The 14,534-nt window shown below is 39.1% G+C and overlaps 1 long non-coding RNA gene across 2 annotated transcripts in view; it reads left to right on the top strand.

The window, feature by feature from the left end:
- LOC120496393 overlaps positions 1 to 10,004 on the top strand; it is a 10,570-nt gene extending 566 nt beyond the window's left edge. Inside the window, exons 1-4 of one of the 2 annotated variants that reach the window (XR_005626295.1) lie at positions 1,755 to 1,881; positions 4,856 to 4,979; positions 5,729 to 5,939; positions 7,164 to 10,004. This is a non-coding gene — a long non-coding RNA (uncharacterized LOC120496393). Of the gene's footprint in view, positions 1 to 1,754; positions 1,882 to 4,855; positions 4,980 to 5,728; positions 5,940 to 7,163 lie in introns of those variants that run through there. The other variant, XR_005626296.1, reaches the window with a different exon arrangement.
- Positions 10,005 to 14,534: the final 4,530 nt, after the last annotated feature.

The following is a 14,534-nucleotide window of genomic DNA, read 5'->3' as shown; positions in this document are numbered from 1 at the left end:
CGGCCGGGGCCGCAGCGGGCCCGGCGCCGCCGCAGCCCCGGCAGAAGTTGGTGACAAGCGGGATGTGGCCGTGGCTGCAGCCGCGGGTTTCTTTGTGCGTCTGTCAGCACTTGGGGTGACATTCCCTTCGCCGCGCGGGTGGCTGGCGATTTTCACTTTTTATTGCTGGAGGAGGTTATTCTATACAAGAAAAAAAGAAGAAAAGTCTTTGTAATTTTCACAGAGGTTTTTTAGAATATAGTGCCGAAAAAGCAATTTGTTTGGTTTTTGTTTGGTTTTTGTTTTGTAATTGCTGAGTTTTTTAGCATTCAGGTGGATGCTCTTTCTTTAGTACAGATTTATGTTCTAAAGAGATACTTGATTTCTTTGACCATATCTGTGATCATAGCTTACAACTACTACCTATACACACCTGTGTTTGTAAGTACCTTTGTTTTCATTAAAAGCCTTCCAAAACAAAAATTAAAAAGGACAGAGGAAAATATGATAACCTAGCAGCTGAGCCATGTTTTCCTCTAATGTATGATCCAAATGTTTTTGACCAAACCCACAGGAATATAAATTGGTGTAGTGAATCTCCGTGCCCTGCACGCTCAGAACATGTAAAAGATATTCCAGAGACACAAACCCATTTGGTTGTGCATCTCATGATAAACCAAACTAAGCTAGATGACACCAAAATAAATTCCTTTTCTGTACTACAGTAATTACCTGTAGTGACTGCAAATTCTTCATTTCCTATGCACACAGACAGGTACTTAGCTAGAAGCTGTATGTGATGCTTTGAAATTGAAAGAAGTAGTTTCTTGTCTGATTTTTTTTTTCTTTTTTGGTGATAGATATGCAGTCACTCTATGATATGTGAACAAATCTTTAAGAAATGAAATTAATGCTGCTTTGCTATTGTAAAGGCTTTTAGTGACTTTACTGCCTTCACTGTTTCAAGTGGCTTTAAAATAAGAAGTTCAATACGTTTTTAAAGTTTTATTTCTGTGGTGGTTTGCTTGCCTGGTCAAATTTATGCAGTGCAGCATGGTGATCAGGCAGTACTACAGGTAGGGGCTTATCAGTTATTTTAATGGGAGGTTTCCTAAATGCACTCTGGAATGAGATGTGCTGTAGGGAAAGGAGCAGGTTCCCCACACTCAAAACCAATCCTTGGTTCCTTCCCTGGTTTTCTTCAGTAATATCTCTAATATGTCCAGCCACTTTACTACAAAATAAATATTCAGAGCTAAGGAGGGAGAGGGGGAGAAGGGAGGAAAAAACAGGCCTCCCAGTGAGCTATTGATTTGAAATTTCAAACATTTTATTGATACAAGAAAAACCCAGACATAAGGAAGCAGTTTGATATTGCACAATATTTGAAAAAAATGTGTGCATCTGTTTAGCACAATACACTGCATAATGACAGCAATCTTCCCTGTTTGTATCTATTCATCTGATTATACAGCATAACAATTCTTTTTGCTACACATTTATTTACTAAAGGATTTTTTTTAATGGATAATAAATTAGTAAATCAGATATCATGTGCTTGGGAAAATATGTTAGTTGACTCCCTACATGCAAGATAGTTGCAATTCATATTTTATGTGCCATTCAGCGATACTCACATACAGAGATGAAGTTATGTGCTTCCCTTGTGGCAAAGACAAAGGAAGTTTTAAATCACTATTTAGTACTCTTTCATCTAGGCACATGTTATTTTGAAACGCTTCAGTTTTTAACACCGCAGTGCAGCACTGATGTAATGAAGAGCTTTGACTTACTTGAAGTATAACCCAGTGGCCTTCTTTTGATGCCTTTTCCATAGCTATTTCTGCTGCAGCTTCCTGTCCTTGACCCAGCGATACATTGTGAAGTTCTCCTGAGTCAATGGTAAATTCAAACTTGTTCCCTAAACAGAACAATATACTGTACTACTTTGAGCCAAATAGTGAAGTGTTCAAACAAGCATGTGTTCTACACATAGTGTGAAAATGGCATCACATCACATGAGTCACCAAAGGACAAAAACAGCCCTCAAAAATATAGTTTCAATCAATCAGCTGAGCTGGGATATTGTGCTGCTTTCTGGCTGGGTATTCTGTATTAGCAAAATGCTCCTGTGTCTGAAAAGCATCCCAGAGTGAAACAATTTATTCCTGCTCATGGTTTCCCTACATATTGCCTATATGTTAGAAATTTAGCTAAAGAAAAAAATATAAATTAAGTTAATGTCTCACTGAAGACAGCATCACACACAGGCAATGAAAGGGCTTTACAGAAGTCCTTATTAGGACTGGAATTAGGAAGTAGCTGGGTCAGGGGAGAGTTTGCAAATTTTCAGTAGGGTAAAATCTGTTGCTCAAGTATACTTGTGCAAGGTTGATGACTTGTGCAAATACAGAAGAGCAGGCAGCTACCTCTGATTTCAGCAAGCAGCGAGTGTTCCCCCCCAGGCAGCTGCCTGAGCCAAGCACTGAAACTTTCCTCAGACACTGATTGCTTGAGGGGTAATGCCATCGGTGTGTTAACATGTGACAGCACTCAGCAGGCATGGAAAGGCCTGATGATTTCTCTGGTTGTGGCAGAAATTCTAGAAATTTCTGGTATTGCTAACTAAGTTGGAGAAAGTTCTTTTATTTCATGGTGTTATGTTTTCTCATTATTTTAGTAATAGTATCTAGTCCAGACTGATCTAATAGTTCAGAATTGCTCAGGGGACCAGTCCAGGAGATGAACACTACTGGGGAACAGCACTGCCTTTGGAAGTTTTTGTGAACACTGGACACATTTAGTTCCAAGTTACATTTGGGCTAAGTTCCCATAAATGAAGAATTACAGTTGACAGAACCTTGTGAAGAACAAGGTGTAAAGCCTGTCTGTGGGGCATAATATTTTGTCATGACTTCTGTTTGGTAGAGATCCAAATGCAACACACGTTAAGGTCACTCACAGTACAAAATCTGCCCTTCAGAGGGCTGAGACTGGTGATGCAAACTGACAGCACAAGTCATCCTGGACATTCTGCTGCCTCACATAAATAGTAGGTTGAGGAGAGAACTTCTCACTTTTCATGCCTTTAGAAATTTCTCCTTTCTGGACATTTCAAATACATTTCTTTTGCTTGTTCTATCCAGGAACCTTCAGTGTCTCTCTTCAAGTAATGTAATTTATTTAACATTGTCCTCAATTGAAAAAATAATATGTAGAGCCGGTACATTTGAGCAAAAGCATGTGGGTTTTTAAAAGCACTGTAACTGAAGTTTTTTTCTTTTAAAAAATAAATATAATATAAATTTAAAAATATGAAAATGTAGGGTTGTTATTGTAGACACAAGGTATCCTGATTTCTCTTCATGGAGAGTTAAAGAGAAAGTCAAGTAAATGTTGAAACAGTGATCTAAGTTCAGAATGTTTAAAAAGTAGGAGTTTGTTTTTCAGTAACTAAAAGCTTTAGAACAGAACAGCTGTGAAATTAATAGAACTTATTTGTAATATTTATCAGTGTTTATTTTCTCAAAAGCTTTGGGGTTTATTTGTGGCCAGTTTCCTCATTTAAAACATTTAAAAATCTTTCAAAACTATGCAATACAGCCTTTGGATATCGTAAGCTTAAATGATACACATATAGAAACATTCCTTAGAGTATATGTATATGCTCACAGATGATGATTAAGTATGTCAATTTATAAGACCAGCTAAGCCTTCACCAAAGTATGGACAAAATTCTAAACATAAAGAAATTTTTTTCTGAAATTTCTGCCTTAACAAATTAATGTGGATTTTTGTGTGTAAGACTTTTAGTATGTCAGCAAGGCTAGAAACACTGATTTGTGCTGAGAAAGAGTATTAATACAACGTTCCAAGGTCAGTTGAACTCAGATTTCTCTAGAAGAGGAACAGTTTTTATTAAGAAATCGCCACATCAAAATTATGTGGTGAAATGCTTAAAATTTTAGAAGCCTATAAGAACCTAAATTTTCCACTGTTGTAAGAAACAAGAGAGCTCCACACCATTATTTATTGTGTTGTACAGGGATGTGCTGGGTTCTGTTACTTGGTATTTAATCCAGACGTGCATTCAGCTATGTATTAGTGGTGAGCACTGAGCCATTAGAGCAGCAAAAGATAGGACAGAAATAAACTGTTAGCTGCACTTGCCCCTTTGAAAAAGAACAGGAATTTTGAGAGGGGAGAGAAGGAGATTCCTTGGCCTCGGTGGAGTTTATTATTCTCTGGAAACAGGTAAACCAACCCTGGCTCAGGAAGATACTTTAGAATAGGAAATGTTTTGCCTTTGAAATGTACCAGATTACATGTCATTTCAAATAGTGTTCATGGCAAAGATACCCCTGGGACCACCTTACAAGAGCTTTATTTCTTGCCTGCAAATTAGTCAATTCAAAACACTTCTCCTCTCATCTCTGCCTTCAGCTCTTAATACCACACACGCCATTCGTAAAATAGCGGAGAAGAATGAAAAGAGCCTGGACACAATGGTACAATTAAAAAAATAAAACAAAAGACTGTAAAAGCAGGAACAAGATGGGTTTCAGCAGACAAGGGAAAAAATGAAATTTTGGTGCATTTTTGGAGGCATTTCAATAAACCCCTTTTCTTCCGTTTCAGCAGGGGCTCATTGAAACAGCTCTGTTTTCCAAGTGCAGGCAGACAGCCAATAGCATCTAAATTATTTTTAAGAAAGCACTTATAGCACTAAGCACTCACTACTACTAAATCCATCTTAGAGGAGAAGGGTGGAGTAAGAAGAAAGGTCAACAAATGTATCAAGTTCTTTGTGTAATGCCTCACTGACATTTTCCAACTCCCTCAGCTGGCTTTTATTTTTTATTTTTTTATTTTTCAGAATCCTGGTAAAATGCAGTAAAGGATTTAAGGTTATCGTCTGTCTCTCTCTAACTTCTGACATCTCTTTATAACAAGAAAGAGTCACAGCCAACTGTAACAGGAGGGCAACACAATGAATCCTGGTAAGACAGGGAAGGGGGGAGGTTCAACTTTGCTGCCCCTTTGCCCCTATTTCTTCCTCACAGAACAGAAGTGCCATCTGTTACTAGTCCTAACATGCATACATTTGATTTCCATTCAGTAATAACTATCACAGGAAAAAGATTATCAAGTGATCTAAAGCACTATCAGCATTAGCAGATCTTCCCATCCAGTGTTTTGTTTGTACCTCCAAAGATCTATCAGATGAAATGGATATGGGCAAGTGTCTTAATTGCCTAGAATTATTTTGTTTTCTTGTAGAGGACCATATGGTCAAGGTGTGGATTATGACCAGGCTGAGGATATTTAGGTGCTTAGGTCAGAAAGAGATTTAGGAAAATCAAACAAGAGGACTGATGTTTATATTCTCCAATCCGAACTCACTACAGTCTTTATTACTTGATGTTGTAGTACATCATCATAATAATGGAAAATAAAATCATAGCATGTTGTGTGAGGATAGACAGTATTAAAATATAATACTGTTTTAAAGCAATCTGTAAAAATGTTTCTTAGGCTTCAGTCAAACTTGTCACATTCACAAATAAAAATCCCAACACCACCAAGCACCTTAGCGCCCAGCAAATTCAGTTTAAGATTGGGCTAATTTTGACTGGGGTAGATTTTCTGGGTTAATTTTCTTCATAGCAGCAGGCGTGGGGCTGTGTTGTGGATTTGTGCTGGAAACAGTGTTGATAATTCAGAGATGTTTAAATAATTGCTCACACAGAGTCAAGGCCTTTTCTGTTCCTCACACCCTTCCACCAGCGATGAGGCTGAAGGTGCACGAAAAGTTGAGAGGACAACAGCTGGGGCAGCTGACCCCAAGTGACCAAAGGGATATTCCCTGCCATATGGCATCATGCTCTCTGTATGAAATAGAGATGGAAGTTGGCTGGGGACTGCAGCTCGAGGAACGACTGGGCATTGTTTTGGTGGTGGTGAGCAATTGTTTTTCACTGGCATCACTTTTTCTTGGGTATCATTTCTCTCTTTTTTGGTATTATTATGGATCCATCAGCTATGCCCAGCTTTGCCTGTTATCTTATTGTTGAAAGAAATGGTGTGCAGCAGCAGATCTCTGCAAAGGAAGGGTGCCTACAGTGTGCTGTTTGCAAAGCAGGGTAATGATTAAACAATTGGTGCAGTGGGATTTCTGTGTCAGAGCCCTTCAGGTATTTTGCTGCTCTTTCCTCTTGCTGTCTATACCCGACTGTTTTAGCAGTCTCTCATTTCTTCAACTTCACATATTTTCCACCTTTGCTCTTGCTGCCTGTGCACCTTGTTACTTAAAACACTTCTTTGACCAGAAATTGGCTGCCCTGTCAGATGCCGGCTTTCTTCCCAAAGGCTGGGGAATGACCTCAAATGTGGGAGATGCATGGCTATTGCTGTTATAATGTAGATAAACATGTAAAATGGTTCAAGAGGAAAAAGCCAAGAAAATTACTAGCAAGTAGCTTATGCTTTAGACTAGCATAATTTGCTCAAGTCAAATCTGAAGCTGATCTGTCTGGCAAACCTACTGATGCCTACATTGTCAAAATACATGAGACAACATTTCATTTCTCCAAATTTCCATTAATTTCATTGCCTTATTTTCTTTCTTTTCCTCCTACACAGGGATGACATTTTTGAAGTGTACTTTTGAGAGCATAATTTGATCAAACGATCCAAGGGAACTCCCTATAGATATCCATGATTTAATGCTAGATGTGCTCTAAAGGTTAGCATGCCTGACAATGGCAATTGGTTTAACCCCAGTTAATTTTTAAATAATTGAGTATGTTTTTTCTGAGCAGAACTGTATCTTGCTTACACAACTCAGTGAGAAAGGCAGGGCCCTGTCATGTGTGGTGGTGAGCATTCTGAGCATCCCAACCTCGACCAGAGCAGGTCTTTGTCACCTTGCTGAAGTCAGTCATTGCACATGTCCTCGTGCAAGATACTTGTGGCTGACTTCCAGATAACCTTGAGGATACTGGGCAAGAATTCACTGGCTGGCTGATTTATGTTTGAGTATAGTAGATATTCTGTGCTCTGAAAACAAGTAAAGTCAGCATCTGAATTTCTTGTCTTCCCTTCTTCTTCTCCATTTGGAATTTTATTTTCCAGCTCAGAACACATGCACTAGAAGCCAAAAAAATCTCTTTTATCTCTTTTAGGTTAATATTTTCATCCTAGTCCTGGTTCATATGCATGTAGGCTTTGGGCTCCTCTGCTCTGTACCCGTTTATCACCCTTTTCAAAGGGAAGAAGGAAACTCTTGCTACGGGTGCAGAACTTAGAAGAGATCTGTGCCGAATAAGAGCGAGAACGCAGCTGCACAAGACTCAGCATACTTCTCACAGACAAAATGCAGTGAAGGAAAAGATGACACTTTAAACTAAATGAGAGATCATTATACAACACTCTTTCCATTCAGCTCGTTCTAGGGGGAATATATACATGTGGCAGCAGCACTCAGGACATGAAGAGCTACTTTGAAAGTTGATGCGTTTCCCAGTGTTTGAGATGAAGATGGAAAGTAGAGAGTGAGAAAATTGGCTGTCCCTGCAGAGGTGCCCCCCAGCCACAATAATACTTGTGAAGCCGTCATACTTTTCTACCCTGAACAAGAAAGCAGCCTGGACTGGTTCAGAGCAAACGCAGATTGTAGGAAGCATTTCAGACTGATGTTCTTCCCTGGTGAGGGAGTTTTCCAGGGGCCTGGCAGAGCCAGCTGGCAGCATGAACAGCTCAAGCTACAGCAAGGAGACCCAAGCAGAACTACACAAATTTGTCCATATTCCCTTGTGCTGTGCTGAATTGGGAAGGCATGCAAGGGAGACCTGAAAACCTTAAGGCAAAGGACTGCTCTGTGGGCTGTTTGGCCACACAAACAGAGGTACATACACAGAGTGGTAAATGGGAGCTCGTGCAGGGCTCGTGCTGTACTGGGAGAGCTAACTGGGCTGTGAAAGTAAGCTTTACCCTTTCAAACAGACCAAGGTAAATGACAGAGGGAGCATTACACAGGCAGTTGGGTTCTTTACACTCAGCCTCATGTTCTCAGAGTGTTTTGCTCACTGCACTGCCTTGTGAAATCAGCAGTAAAAGCCTGTGACCAGAGGGAAAGTGGTAAGCCAGTGGTAGCACTAGTGGTAGCACTGATTAAAACAGCAGCACGCAAACACACTGACCTCTTCCTGAGTGGTAACCTTCAGTGAGAACTAATTCACTGGATTGATTTTATTCAGCTTGTCCATGAGAAAATAGAGCACAGCAGCATTGACTGCAACTGGCAAAAAGTGCTTGTGAGCTTCAGGATTCAGCTTCTAGGTTCTTGAAGATGTTGGTCATGTTATGATGTGCTATTACACTCTATGTCTTCTGTTTGGCAAAAATGTACTGGCAGAAGAATATAAATTAATCTAATTTCTTTTTGTTAGTCCAGTTAATGTTTTAAACAGTTTAATAGTCAAAATTACTTAATGAATATAGGAAGACCTCATTAAAAATAGAGTTAGACTTGCTACGCTAAAAATTCCCTCTTCTCTGGTGTTGCATTTACTCCCCCAGTTCTCCTTTGGGTCTTAATATTGGTATTCCTCAAAAGATATGCAGGAGTATTATGATGAATTATCATCAGGATTCGTGTGATACTCATGGGAGAAGGATGTCTTTCTTCTGAGCCTGGTATCTGTTCAGATTTAGTTTTATATGTTTTCTTAACACTATAATCTATGATTAAATGGCTGATTTGTCTGCATTGTCAAATATGTCTGCATTCTTCCCCACAGCTGACTCTAGAATTGTAGGCAGTTCAGTTCACAATGAATAACTATTTGTTATTATCCTAAACTAAAGTTAAACTAAAACAAATCTAGTCAAGAGTGCCTCTTGACCGCTGGACAATTGCTATCACAGCTAAACCAAGTTAAAATCTTTTGAGGCCCAGAAAAAGCCAGGGCATTGCTGAGTCCCTACACTGTCACCTCGATACAAACCCTGTTGCTTTTTACCAGTAATGGCAAAATCACATTTATTGGGCTATAAAGTCACTTTGAATAGTCTGTGAAATGCAGAGCAAGGATTTGCAAACCCTGCTATGACTGCAGAGTCATGACTGAACAGCAGATCTTGGAAACATTCACACTTTCCTAACTTCTCTTGAATTAGAGTAATTCAAAGTCTGATTGACTTGTAATTCTTCATTGCCAACAGGAGGCCAGCTAACAAAAAGTATTTGATTTTCATTGCCAATATAATTTTCCCAATCAGCAGGAATACTGTGATTATTAAACTGAGAGCTATAGTTTGTAGTGCTAAGTTAAAAATTCTTTTAGCTGCAGGAGACCATAGTGTAACCTGATAAAGGTATAGGCTAATTAAGAAACATGCTTGAACCTAAGATACATCAGACATACAGACACACAGACAGGCACTAGTGGGCAGGTTTTACATGAGGTAGTTCACAACAATTTCTGAAGTTGGGTCTCTACACAAACACAACTAGATCTCATATCCATGATTTGAGATTGATTAGAAACAGAGTTAGAGATGTCATAGTCACACCTATTTAAATTTTGAGCTAAGTAATCATCTGAAGACTGGAAACTAATATCTTCACATCTCTACTAAATATTTCAATGTTATTTGTCAGCATTCTTCTGAAAAGACTCAATATTCCATTTTCTTTGGCAGACTGTGTTCTCAGATGCACACCTTTAATAACTGAAGCACTTGTTACACGTTTCCAAAATTATCTGATCAGCTTCCTACAAACAAGAACTTTTCTATCAATTTGATACATGACTGTGTATTTTACATATATGCAGTTTTTACCATGTACAAGTTTTAAGATTCTTTAAAGTACCTCCCATACAATTTTACATAAATGGTACATTTATTTTGAAAATGTGATTTTTCAGTGGTAAGAAAAAATAACTTATTGGTCCATCTTTTCTTTTATGTTTTAAAAGAACTCAGAGTTTCAGCTGTACTTGTAAATACATGTATTTTTTAATGTTACAAGAGTAGATATTAATATCTAGATGATCACTAGATTACTCAATGTGATTAGTCTCCAGAAGAGGATATACAGACCTTGTCATCTGGAGATGAGGGAGTCACAGCTTTCCAGGGATCCTCTGCCAGTGTTTCACCACCCTCACGGTAAATGATTTTTCATTTACCATGGTAAATGATAAATGGTAAATCAAACCATTTATCCCTGGTCAGAATATCTCTTGGTCTGACTTCTGCAGTTTGTCTCTTTTCTGTCTGTGTGCACATCTAAGAAAGACCTGTCTCTGTCTTCTTTGTAGCCTCTTGTGAAGTATTTCCAGACAGCAGTAGATCCCCCTGCCCTCTTGGCCTTTTCAAGGCTGAAGAACCACAGTGCCCTCAGCCTCTCTTTCACAGGCTTCCTGCTCTAGCCTCCACTGGAGTAGGTTAATGTCTTTCTTGTACTGTAGGAGATGCAGTAATTAAATTTGAATTTTTCATTTATAACATCTGGTTTTTGTTCATACACTTACTGGTAGTGTAACACTCTTAACACCTTCTGTAAGCTATACCTTCATTTTGAATTTTGTCCTGTTTGGTGTAGTTGGATGTGCTTCTACTTCACCTGTCAGTTTTGTTCTCTGAAGTCCAAATTTCTCCTTGCACTGCCAGTTCTTCAGTTACATCCCTTGCCACTAACTAGACAACCCATATTTCAGCATAATATAGGCTGTCCAAGTGAAAGCACACCCCCCCACCCCCGTCCATCTCCTCCATCACTTTATTTCTTTTTTTCTTCTCTTTTCTATTTGCAGAATTTTATTCTGCTTCCTGGATACCTCTGCAAGAAGCTGGAACCCAAGGGTCTGATTCCTTCTAACACACTGCCCACAGACCAACAAAGTTCATGACAGAGAATACCTAAAGGAGAGGATCCAGGATTTTCAAATGATAAGAGTAGAAAAGCTCCTCTGAGTTTGACTCTGTAAAATTTCTGACAGCACTTGGCTCTGCTGTGTTGCTTTATGGGGTGCTTCTGGGTTTCACCTGCAAGTCACTGAGAACAGAGCATACTCAGGACTTAGCAGAAATTATTCTCCCTTTTGAAGGATCAAGCTCTTGAAGAACCCCCACTGTTAGAAATATGACCTCTTCAAGTACTTAAAATTATTTAATTAGCATTATAAACATTAGAAAGAACAAGATCATTCTAGCAAAGGTAATAGAGCTGTAATTGCAGGTGTTACAGAATTAAAAAAAGGAAAAAAGATGGGTGTTCCCAGTATTTGTTTTAAAGTGTTTTAAAAGGCTATATAAAGAAGGAAGCAAGCAAGCTGTCAGGTAGTGGGTTTTTTCCCCTCCATGTTTTTGTGAACTAAGATTAGAGAGAACACAAAACAAGCATCTTGCTATTAAATTTGCCCATGACAAATAGTGCAGCTGCATGTAGTGTGCAGGAACATCTGTAGAATCATGACACATGCAGAATTCCCCCACACTGAGAGCGTGACACTATACTGAAAACAATTCAGTTGTAGAAGCAATATAAATATATTTTATATAATCCTTCTCCACCTTCTCCTCCCCCTTGTCTTTTTAATCATGTTAACTACATGTCACTTCTTCCCAGCATCAGTAAAAAAGTATAAAAGTGACTAAGCATTTCAGAATTATGCTCTTCTTTCATTAGCAGCTAGGATGCAGACATTTCTTCTCTGAAGAAACAAAAAGAGAAAGAATAACCAGTGGCAGAAATGCACTAGAAAAACACCATAGCTTCCTCCAAATGGAACTTGACGTGGTTTGAAGATGCAATTTAACTCTTGAGAAATCAAAGGGTGATTTTCTGTGTCAGCATCTCATGTGGTTGCTCAGTTCAAAGTGAGTAGTCAGATTGCTGCCAGTCTTCACCCATGTAAGTGATGGCACAAAGTACTGTGACACATGATATCACAAAGTGCTGTGGAAAAATATGTCTAAAATCTACAGATTTCCAAAGTAAGGGGAATCTCCTTGCCTGGGATTTTGTGAGCTCCCACAGTTTATCGTCCAAATGTAGCGATGGTAGAACTTGGTCAATGACCCTTTAAGCTCCACATGGTCAAAAAGAAGGACTGTGCCTTTTTCAAAACCCTTGAAGGCTTTTCCCAAAAATAATTTAAACAAAATATTTGCTTCCTTCTTCTAAATATTCTATTGTCTGCTCTCTGATATAGTTGTTCTGCAATCTTTAGATTTTAGAAGTAAGAAATTTTATAATTGCAATGCAAACACTGATTTTTGTAATGTCTGAGGTTGTCTAAATTTAGACTATGTAATGATAATACCATGAGAAGGCAAACACATGCATGTTATGAACACCTGGATCATCATCAACTTGTTTCCCCCTCATTGGGGGCCCCCTGAATCCTATACCCAGCTGCAAACACACCACCCTTATGACATACTCCCATAAGGATTTTACTGGTAGGATATATTTTTAGTTTACTTGCTGATACTCTTCAGTCAAGTTGTTTGAACTCTTGCTTCATGCATCACCTGAAAAAACCTTGTTTTCCTATTTCAGAGAAACATACTGTCCATAAATGAGGAGGATTTTAAAGCACCCTGTGACTGGAAATATATGCAAGTGTAACTGATATCCCCTGATGACATTTGCTTACTTGTAAGGGTATATTTATCTCTTAATTAAATTTGATATCATCCCCATTTAATAATACAATTACTTTGAACATCCATTTCCTGGTTTGTGTGTCCAGTGACTGCTTGCACAAGATACAGAGTCATGTGCATCAGCACAGAAGAAAGGAACAGCATACATCCTGCAGAGCTGGAAAATGCCTTCATTAACTTTTCAGTATCCACAGCTTTCTCACAGGGAGGTGCACATCCCATGGCCAGATGTAACTGCATTCAGCTGTGGCCGCTCCAAGCTGGAATGAGTGTCTGAGCATCCTGCTCACTAATCCTTCCACTGCAGTGCCTGTCTTCTGGCTGGTCTCTTGGGTGAGTGCTTCAACAGCTCCTTGTAGTCCTGGGCTCCAGTTAATAATATAAACAGTGGCACAATTTTCAACAAGTTAGCAGCATAAGGAGTTGTGGAAAAATGTGCCAGGGAAAGCTTTGTTTATATGATAAGTATAATGGAGCTCTAGAATACCCCTCTCACAGACTTTATTTTAAATAAATTGAAAAATTTTGTGGTAATTTAAAAAGTTTTATTTTATTTTCCTCATGATGGAGACACAGTGATTCTTGGAGGGAAAACACATACACATGGATATATATACCATGGATAAATAAATTGAAAAATAAAGATTATGAAATAAATACAGTTGGTTTGGTTTAGACTCAGAGGAGCCAAATTCAGCATCAAAATGATTTAGTACTATAGCTGATCTAATTATTTTAGTTGTTTTTCTTTGCTTGTATTTTTGCTACTGTGTCTTGTTTACAGCTTCTCAGCCAGAAGAATATCCTGAAGCAAATATCTGTCAGAAGCCAAAAAAAGTATCCATAATTCATCCTAACGCACTGTCAACTTAATTTTAAGGTAATTTTTCTGCTTTATGAGTTCTGGCTGAAGTGGTAAGTTTTCAAATCCATAAATCAAACCAGGGGAAATAATGGAAATACATACTTCTGTTTAAAATATTCTGTTTTCCTATTTCATTGTGAGCATAGTTTTTATTAATTAAAACTTCAGTCACTTGGAAGAGAAGAAAGAAAAAAATTATGGACTGTATTCTTTAAAACTGTACGCATCTGAGCTGTGACTCCAGAACCATCTCTTGGGCTATAGAGAAGTTTTTCAAGGTTTATAATAGCAGAAATTAATTTAGATTGTGTATTCCTGTGAGCACTCTGAGGAGCACATGTGTGTGAGTTAGGCTGAGCCTGTTGAGGCCTGTAAAAGGCACTCTGTGCTGTGAGGTCTCCTGCACCTGCAGGTGCTGGTCTGGGCCCTGTGCAGGTGTGCAGACTCTCACAAAATGTCCTCATTTTCCAAGTGTTTCCAAACTGACCTCACACATCTCAAATAACAGTGAAGCTGATTCAAGTTCTTTAGCTGTAAGAGACACATCAGAGAGTGGGTGTGGAAGCCTTCTGTGGAGAATCAGTGAAAATCTGGTGAGACCTGTGAAACCTCGAGTACAGGAACAGCAGCCTGGCAGCAAGTGTGAGCATGGCCTTGTTTGTGCTCTTCTGCACACTGGGGAAAAATCGTGCAGAATTCCTTGTCCCAGGACTCAGTTCATCATCACAGAGGGAGTGGAGCCCCAGTGTGTATTCCAGCTCAGAGCTGCCACCAGCAGCTACTGAATAGCACCACGTTCTGAATCTCAACACACCATGAAAATCCTCCTTTAATCAAATGCTCCCGGGGGAGCAAGAAATTCAAGATGCACTTCCAGCCTGGGCTGGTGCACACCACTAGGTCAATACTTGGCATTAAGAGCTTCCTGCTTGTCGGTGCAGTGGAGGGGGGGTCAAGGGACACTCTAGCAAGCAAAACCAACAGGCAGCACATGAGGTAACCTGAGGGC

Source organism: Passer montanus, unplaced genomic scaffold (assembly GCF_014805655.1).
Source record: "Passer montanus isolate IOZ18808 unplaced genomic scaffold, ASM1480565v1 scaffold1, whole genome shotgun sequence".
NCBI classification, from domain to species: Eukaryota; Metazoa; Chordata; class Aves; order Passeriformes; family Passeridae; genus Passer; species Passer montanus.
Note: the sequence above shows the minus strand (reverse complement) of the source record. Positions and strands in the feature narration are given on the sequence as shown.